The sequence below is a fragment of the Pteropus alecto genome, unplaced genomic scaffold (genome assembly GCF_000325575.1).
Source record: "Pteropus alecto unplaced genomic scaffold, ASM32557v1 scaffold385, whole genome shotgun sequence".
In the NCBI taxonomy this organism is placed as follows: Eukaryota; Metazoa; Chordata; class Mammalia; order Chiroptera; family Pteropodidae; genus Pteropus; species Pteropus alecto.
Genome location: NW_006436543.1, coordinates 18,010 through 27,471, shown reverse-complemented (window position 1 = coordinate 27,471; position 9,462 = coordinate 18,010). Strand labels below are relative to the sequence as shown.

Below are 9,462 nucleotides of genomic sequence, written 5' to 3'. Positions count from 1 at the left end.
CGCAGCGCAGCTCGCATGGTGCCTCGCATCCCCGCCGCCACCTCTCTCTTCTCCAAGGGCATTCGCCCCTCGACCCTCTGCTCCTCCAGGGTCGACCCCAGGTGCTGCTACTCACCTGGACTCCGGCGGCGGCAGAAAGCTCAGCAGGTCCTGGCACGCGGCAGGCGGGTCTCCATCTCCGCCTTCCCCAGGCGCTCTGGCTGCGCGCTCAGCCGCGGCGGTTGACGCGGTCCGCCCCGGCACGGAGGCTGGACTGGGGTGGCCACCGCTGCCGCACTGGCTGCGGGCGGGGGCGGGCAGGAATCTGGGTCGCGCGGAGCGGAGCAAGCCGGGATGGACCCGGGGCGGCGGGCGGCGAGGAGGCGACTGGGAGCAGCCGGGGGAGGGCGTGCAGAGGTTTCCCTGGGAGCACGACGCGGGCGGCGACTGAGCATGCCCAGTCTCCAAGCCCGGGGGCGCGGGCGCAGTGCTGCGGGAGGGAGCGCGGCCCGCATCACTCGAGCGCGGAGAGAAAGGGATAAACCTGCGGATATCGATGTTGTGGGCACAATGCGGTGAGTTGGCTGCAGCAGTCCAGTTTAATTGCTCCTGGCACAATTCCCCGGAGGCGCGGGGGACTGGAAGATGGTGAACCTCGGGAGACCTGTCAATGGGATTCTGGAAGAGACTTGGAATGAGAGAGCAAGGTACGTTCCTCGCTCCCTCTGGAGAGAATTGTCCCAAAGTCAAAGTTTGTTTTTATCTTAGCCCCAACCTCTGCAGACTCACCGAGTGATTACCCCAATCCAGATACCTGTCTCTCACCTGCTTCATGTGCCTGGGGACCTCCCTCCCCGGCAGGGGTGCCCAGGCAGCCCCCGCCTTGCCCTACTCTTGGACCAGGCGGGTCAAGTTCGCAGAGAGCCAGCGCTTTAATTAGATGTAACTGAGAGATCTTGTCAGTCCCTCCCAGGTCACATATCTGCATTTCAACCAGGACTTCAGAAATAATACCTTAACCCCGGGGTTAATTATAATGGATGAATTATAAACACCGTGGTCTGGGGCTATTTGGGAAACATTGCTTCACAGTGCAATAGGACCGACCCAGAACTACTCACTCACACACACACACACACACACACACACATTTTCTGTTAGGGCAGCATAGGGTTTGGGAAAGAGGATGAGCTTAGAGGTTTGATTTCAATGTCATTTACAACCCCAGTTGGTTACCTAGCCATTCTGCACTTCGGTTTCCTCTTCTGTAAAATGTACGGTGGTGAAGATCCCTGTCTCTCTGAGCAGTTGTGAGGATTAAGTGAAGCAATGTCTGCAAAGCACCTGTTACATAGTAGATGTTCGCCAAATGTAGTTTTCTGCAGTTTCCACCTTCATTATTCTGTTTTTTTTTTTTTAAATGAAAGATTGGGTTAGTGATAATTTTTAAGTAGTGAACATTTATCATATTCCCTCCTCATATTACATAATTTTAAACCTTGGTCTAATTTTTTTATCATTGTTAAAAGCATTAGCCACTATTACCTTTTCTTTCAATGATTCAGTTTCTTTGAACTTCCTTGAATAAACCAAATCTTTTGGAAAAAGCTAGACTAAGGCCATATATGGGTCCTCTTTGGAGGGAAAAGCTTTTTAGAAGAGATTCACTATGTGTAGGTTTATCCACATGACAAAAGAATTTCACTCCATAGTCTTTTAAAAGTAATTTAATTTACTGGTCCTTGTTTCACAACTATTTCATAAAGTAAGGTATGCTTCTATGGAAGGAAGTTCACTTTCCATTAATACTGTCCACGTTTTAAAGTACTGATGTCCCCCAAATAAACTTTTCATTTCCTCCCAAATTTAGCATGTTCTTCATAATATGTTGCCTTTATTTACAGTGTTCTATCCTTTCTGGAATACTCTTCACTTCACAAACTCTACCCATCCTTCAAGCTCAAATGCCACCTTCTTTCTGAAAGCCTCCCCAAACCCCAAGGTAGAGTTAAAGCTCTGCTGTCATTGCTCCAGGGCATACTGCTATCACAGCACTTATCACAGTCTGTTGCTATTGTTTAAGTGATGTAAAAATATTTTACTGAGCAACTATTATGTGCACTGTTCTAGGTGCTGGGAAAATAACAGTAAACAAGACAGACAAGGTACTTGCCCTCATGGAACTTAGAATCTAGTTTGAAGAAGATAGGCAATAAACACTTAAAGAATAAGTGATAAACACCTAAAGAATAACTGATCACCAAGGTCACATGTCAAGTGTTTTTTTCTTTTGGTCTTTGTGTTATTTGTTGAGTTAATCTAGATGGTCTTGACTCATTCTTCCAAAAAATCAATAAAAATATTAATGTTGTCTCTAGGTCAACCAAAGTACATGGACGTGTATCCCTGCCAGTTTGTTTGAAAAAATGATTTTTACACTTTTCATTTGACTCCCTCAACTAACTCCTCTAGGTAGGTACCTGTAATCCACATGAAGAATGGAAGCTGATGGGAGAAGGCCATAGAGTTTAATCCCCACATCAAAATATATCCTTTTTCTAACCCTAGGAAATAATGTTTCTCCAATGGCCAGATTCAACCTGAACTCTCAAATCTCCTGCAACCCAAACATCTCTTCTAGGATCATGTACCACTTCCAAAACCCTCACCTTCTTACCACCTTTGGCCTCTATTTATGTCAGTAGTTATTCTGTTGTATATCATTTGTTTGAATCTACCTCCTCTCTGAATAACTTTAAGCTTTTCTCTGTTTCTCTTATTGTCTGAGTGTGAGAGACAGACTTGGCACTGCTTAGAATCTACTTTTCCAAAGTATGTTTGTACACATATATTCCACAGCAATTAGTGACAGGCTTGCCTTGTTTAATGTTTAACTCCAGGGCAGAATCTCATTCATCCTTGTATTACAGAACTTGTAGATAACCAATATGTGATAGATTCTCAATGAAAGATTGTAAACTGAATGGATGAATGTATACAGGTTCTCAACCTTTCTCATTTCCTCAGACCATAGTTCTTTTCTAATTGCTCTTCCTAGCAACCCTACAATTTGGCTCAATTTTGTCCTTTCCTAGTCTACTAATGTCTCTCCAGCCACAAATTCACAGATTTCTACTCTTCAGGGTCCACAGAGTATTGTGGAAGAAAATCTTAGCCATAATTCATTACAGCTTTGTGTTTTAGCTAAAGCTACAAACTATCATCTATAAGGCAGTGTCACTATTGTTTCCTCCAATCCACAGCAACTATCTTCAATCTTTTTTTCTTTTGCACCTTTCCCACCCACCATGCTTTTAACAAAGTACATCTGGTTCCCCCGCTGCATCAGACAGACCATCAAGTATCATCATCCTAGGGATTAGCTTATTATTGTAAATATATCCTCCACACCCTTTCTTCTTTCTCATTAATCCCAGCAGAGTAAATGTTCTCTTTATTCTTGAATGCTAGTCTGTACCAATAGACTATTCTCTTCCATCTTTAGTCCATCTCTTCTGGCTCTCATCAACTTTTCTCTCATCTCTCTCAACCACCTTTCATCTTCTAACAGACATATCCAGAGTGTGTTAGGAAACCTGACTTGACCATTATGCCTTTTTACGATGTCTAAAAATAAACTATCTGGTGTAAAACTCTCAGGGATCCTTTAAATTCATCATCGGTCCTTTCCCATCTCCAGGCATTTCTTTTATGCTTCATCATGGCTACAATTACATCTGCCAACCCTATAAGTACACACAGATGTGTAACCTCATGCTCTGATAATGTGAAGTGCTGTTCCTAAATATACCTATCATCAAACATATTTTATATTTTAGAGTACTAGGTGCTACTGTTTAAGGAAAACTTCTGATATGTAGCTTTGTCACAGGCAAACAGATAAAGCAAATTTTTTTGCATCAATAAACATTGGAAAAATAACTAATATACACTCTAGTAGGATGATTTATAGAATTTCACGTTGTTGGAGACTAGTATATCTTGGGATTAATTTAGGAAGTCTTTATGGGGCTCCAAACTGGCAGAGATCTATGCCCAGGCAGTTTGGAAGCAATTAGTTATTTGAAAAGGAAATAAAATGAGCGGTGACATTTACTAGAGCAATGTTAAATAATGTTAAAGCACCAGCCTGGAAGTTAGGGAACCTGGGCTTAACCTCTTTCAGTTGCATCTCTAAAGTGAGGATGATAATAGGAACATATACCTTGTTGTGTTGCTGGCAGGATTAAATTAGTAATGATTTCTAAAGTACTCAGCATAGTGACTGGCCTGTAGTGCTCAATAAATGTTAGCCATGAATCCAGCTACATATTTCTGGATAAGATACCTATTTAACAGATTATCATGACATCAAATGAGGGGGTAGTTAAGAAACTGAGATCATCTGATGTAGCATTTAGACATAATGAGTGGAGAATCCATGGAGGTGGAAGTTGTGCTTCTAATGCCTGCCCCAATTATAGCTGTGGAGCTGAGGAAGATGGGAAGACCTAGGAGATGGCTGAGCTCTGTCATCTACCTGGACTCCACATTGGCTCATTACAACTGACACAGTATTTGGGTCTTTTCCAGACATGTGAGTATGCTGTTTTGCTTAGGAGATCCCTCACTGAACATCATCCTTAGGAATTTATTTGAATAAAAACTTCTCCACCCAGAAGTTTCTTTCTTTAGCAAGGTTAGATTGAGCAATGGGCAGGTAGGAATTTCCTGCCTGGATCATTTCGTGGGTGGGGTGGAAGTCATGGCCCATTTATTTATTTTTAATCTAGCTCTGGCCTTAGGGTTGTGACCTGAAAACTTGATAGTAGGAGATGTATTTTAAGTTTTGGCTTCATAATTAAACAGTAAGCCTCTGGGCTGGAAAGTATTAGGCCTTGCCTCATTTTGCTTAATTGTTGAATAAAGTTTGAAAATTAATATAAGGCCACTCTGTTTTCCAATAGAATGAATTTATAGGCCCATGGAGTTCTGTGTACAAAACTAAAGTGATGGTCAGGTCCAATATGCCTATTAATATCTATATTGATAAAATTATGACTGGGGTTATGTGAAAATTTGATCATCATGCTAGAGAAGCAAAGCAAACCAAATAATCTAAGACTCTCAGACATGCAGCTGTGTCAGCAGTTCTCAAAACAGGATTTAGAGAGAGTGACTTAAAGACTGGTCCAGAATGTAATTTCCAGTGACTTAAAGACTGGTCCAGAATGTAAATCATTTAATTAATAATCATTTACTGAGTACCTAGTATATATAATGCACTATGCTAGATACTGGGGACACAAAGATGGATAAAACACTGTCCATGATCTTGAGGAACTCATATCCAGATAGAGGTGCAAACATATACACACACACATGCACGCACACCACACACACAATGTGGGCTTCTTCTCCAGGTTTATATCCAATATAGAATTAAATTTGTACTAAGTCTCCTCCTCCCATCTCAATCACCCAGTCCGATTCCTCTGTGCCTAGTTTTTGTTTAAAATATCATTCCTCTGTGACAATGCAGGCCAAAATCATCTGTGAATGCTAATGCTTAGGACCACACTCCTAACAGCCACCTCCTACGGAGTTTAATTAATCTCCAAAAGATATTGGATCCCGCAGCAACCCAGGAGCAAGAACATGATGTCAGACAACAAGGCAAAAGTTTGAATATTTTGTGACTGACACTGTGTATGATGCTCCTACTTGGGAATTTTAATGCTCTGATAACCTGAAGTGCCATTCCTAAACACCCCCATCATCAAACATATTTTATCTTTTAGAGTACTAGGTACTGTTTAAGGAAAACTACTCTGATATGCAGCTTTGTCACAGCCAAACAAATAAAGCAAATTTTGCATCATTTAATAAACACTGGAAAAATACAACCAATAGACACTCTAGTAGGACGATATACAGAGAGGTTTATAGAATTTCAGGTTGTTGGAGACTAGTGTATCTTTTAATTAACTTAGGAAGTCCTCATGGGCTTCCAAACTGGCAGGGATCTATGCCCAGGCAGTTTGGAAGCAATTAGTTATTTGAATGAAGGAAATAATGGGCCCATGCTGCAATGGCCTTTACTGATGGACAGATTTGAGGGTGGAGGGCATTGACATTTAAGGTGGCAGCTTGTACACCAGAATATATTTTTAAGGAAAAAATTTACATTTTTAAAGGCTGTTTGAAGAACTATGAAGTTTAGTGATGGGACAAAATTTAGGCTTTTATGGGTCTATAAAAATCAGGCTGTGAATCAAATTAAGAAGTTATGTAATTTCTTCCTGGAAATTTGTGTTACTTAAGTTGAAGTGAAACCCTCTGGTGAAACTCTGGAAGGACAAGCTATCTGTTTTGATACCTAGATAAACATTAAAGACAATTTAAGATAGCTATAAAAAGACATATTTGCCATGAACAAAAAATTTAAAAATGCATCTATTGAAAATGCAGTCTCCAGATATGACCTCAAATACATAAACTAAGTGGAAATACCACTTGCTTTGTGAATGGTGCTGGACTAGATATGGCTCCATAAGACATAAGTTCCCTTAATGGTCCAAACCCACCCAACTTTTTGGATCTCAGTAGTTGTATAAAGGAATATCAGGTGTATGAAATATTTAAATTGCTTGTGGCTGATCCTAAGGTTGAAACCATCCTCAGCATTGTTTTTGGTGGAAAAATGAAATATGCTGTTATTGCCTATGGCATCATCCAAGACTGCTGAGAACTAGAATTTGGGCTCTGGTGATCAGGGTTGAAGGAATTAATGTCCAGGAGTCTCAGAACATACTCAGTAATATTCAGCTCCCCGTCACTTCTGGCATTGACTTGGAGTATGCAGTCAAGAAGGCTGTGGCTGGCATGGCAAAGAAGTCATTCTTTTCTTTCTAATCCATTGGGGATAGAAGTCTCCCTTCCTAGAAAAAGGGACAATTCTCATCATTAGGAAGAAAATAGTTCATTTGAAAATTAAAAAGGCGAGGATCAGGAATCATTTCTAAAATCTTAAATCTGTAGTTTTTTTTTCAAGAATAGCTATTTTGGTAGCCAAAATAATTCTGATTTCACAAATAGTTTTCATTTAAAAAATGGCCTTTTTTTCTCATGCTATCTTCTTTATCATGGTAAAGCTACCAGTAGACAGCACTTTGCTGACTTTTGGGAGTAATCTGTATGGTCAGACAATGTGGATATAGTGAAAAATTTGAATCAGGTCATAGGGTATTTAAAAGAATTCTGCTGCACAGTAGTCCAGAATTTAAAAAAATTAGAAGTAAAAAATATCAGGCAAAATTAGATTTAAGATGGATGGATGGATGGTTTGGTTACATTAAACTATTGAAAGTATACAACTAACCACTGTAATAAATAGCTGTTACATAATATATCATTGTTACAAGTTTCTTATTCTAACACATGTTGTGAATTTATGGAGTTGTTTTATTCTAAAATATTTTTCAGGGAATAATCCACATCTATATCCCACATATGTATTATATCATTTGCCTTAATTTTAAATATACTGTTGACCACAAAATAAACACAAAACCTAAAGGTTTATTTGTATCTGTGGAGTAGAAATTTTCATGTTTATTTCAAAACTAAAAAACTCTGATTTTTCTGAAAATCTATGTAATTCATTCATTTTCAAGTGAGACAACATTGAAGATCAAGTTTTAGATGTTGGTTCCTTCAATTTATTATTTATTTAGTTAGTTTTCAGAATCTACCAGCTTGTGGTGGGAAGAGAAGGAAATGTAATAAAGTCTGGCTTTTTCCATCATAATTATCTATGTAGTGGAGAAGATTTTCATTTAGATTTTTAAATTTTGGTATAGATTTTTAGCTTTGTTCACTAATTTAAGTCCTCTATTATGTGATCTATTGGCAAAATGTTTTGTATTAATAAGCAAAAAAAGTAGTCTTTGTGACTATGTATTTATTTTAATAAGTCAAAAACAACACATTTCCCCCCTATTTTGGAAGTATGAGTTGGTAGTGTACTTTAAATAAATAAGCGGTGGATTGATGAATGGATAGAGAGGTGGATGGATGAGCGAATAGATGGAAAGAAGAATGACAAAAGAAAAACATGGATAAGGCATTCATCTGTCTAGAAATTTCTGAGACTATCCACATTTCAAATCTTTACTCTCATTGTCAAATTGTGTTCCAGATGATATGTCAATTTTTTTCCCAGAAAATGTTACCATATATGGAGACATTTCTCCTACTAATTTAATATGCAAAGTGAAAAAGATGAAGATTACTGTGACATCCTGTCTTCATTCAGCACTTATTGAAGGCTATGTGCGAGGTTCTGGTGGGCAATGGTGATTTGAAGATAAATAATGTGAAGCCTGCCTTCGAAAAGTTCACAGTCTAGTAGCAGAAAAGGTCATGGGAACAGATAAATTTAATGCATGAGAGTAAGCCGTGCATTAGAGATATGGAGGGAGTGTCTGTGATATACCCTTCTTTAGTATGTCTGGGACAATTTCCTACACATAATAAAAATATTCCATTGAAGAGCATCTCTCTTCTTAGTGTCATGTCACTGCAATGCCCTGTTATTTATGCAGTACAGGTATGCAGGTCATGTAAAAGTTTGTTGCTTTACATTTCATGGCATCATGTATTTATGTGTGTTATGTAGTCAATAATATAGAACAGCCTGGAGTGATGTGCCTTTAAAATTTGATTTTGCAGCTCTTCAAATTCCACATAACAGCTAGGTTTAGAGTACCTGTTCTTTCTTTCTTTATTGTAGAAAGGGCATTTCTTCTATGAAGCATCTTGGAAACTCAAAAACATTATTTATAAATTCACAATCCATTAAACTTCCTTTACTTCAACAAGCATTTCTTGAGTGCCTACTATAGATCCGACACATTTCTAGAGGAGATTCCACATATTTAGGTCCTAAAAATTTAGTTGTAGCTCAAGGATAATAATAGCTGAAGATTAAAAAATGATAAAAATACTTCCATATTGCTCTCGCTCTGTACCAGGCACTATCATAAGCACTTTACATATTAACTAAAATGATATGGGAGCTCTCACCAGTCTCTGACTTAATTGATTTATTTGAACTTAGGAATAAAGGAGATAAGAAATTGTGTTCGAATATGCGAGGAAATTGTCCTTTTTTGAAATCCTTTTTATATTTGCTAAATGATTTCAGCCAGTGTTTCCTTAGGGCCAGTATCGAAGAATCTGCTACAGATGGCAGGATTATCAACAAATTTTAAAGGCAGAGAAGCAGCCAATGATAATTGAGAGAACTTTTGAAGCTTAGGAGCCACAAGAAGGTGAACCAATATGTATTTTTATTTATAACATCTATCCTTTTATGAAACTAAAAAGTATGCTTTAGTTAAATAGAATAGAATTCAATCATTTTTCCTATTCTATGTTTTGCTCTTGTCTCTAAATTAAAGTTCTGAGTGACTGGGGTGC

General features: G+C 38.8%; 1 protein-coding gene and 1 pseudogene across 3 annotated transcripts in view; one reads left to right on the top strand and one right to left on the bottom strand.

Moving 5' to 3' along the window:
- ELMOD1 (ELMO domain containing 1) overlaps positions 1-407 on the bottom strand; it is a 60,721-nt gene extending 60,314 nt beyond the window's left edge. For 2 of the 3 annotated variants that reach the window (XM_015590571.2, XM_006913423.3), the window contains exon 1: positions 116-406. The gene's annotated coding sequence lies outside the window, so the exon portion shown is untranslated. Of the gene's footprint in view, positions 1-115 lie in introns of all 3 variants that reach the window. The other variant, XM_015590572.2, reaches the window with a different exon arrangement.
- LOC102879165 lies at positions 334-6,894 on the top strand (annotated as a pseudogene).
- Positions 6,895-9,462: the final 2,568 nt, after the last annotated feature.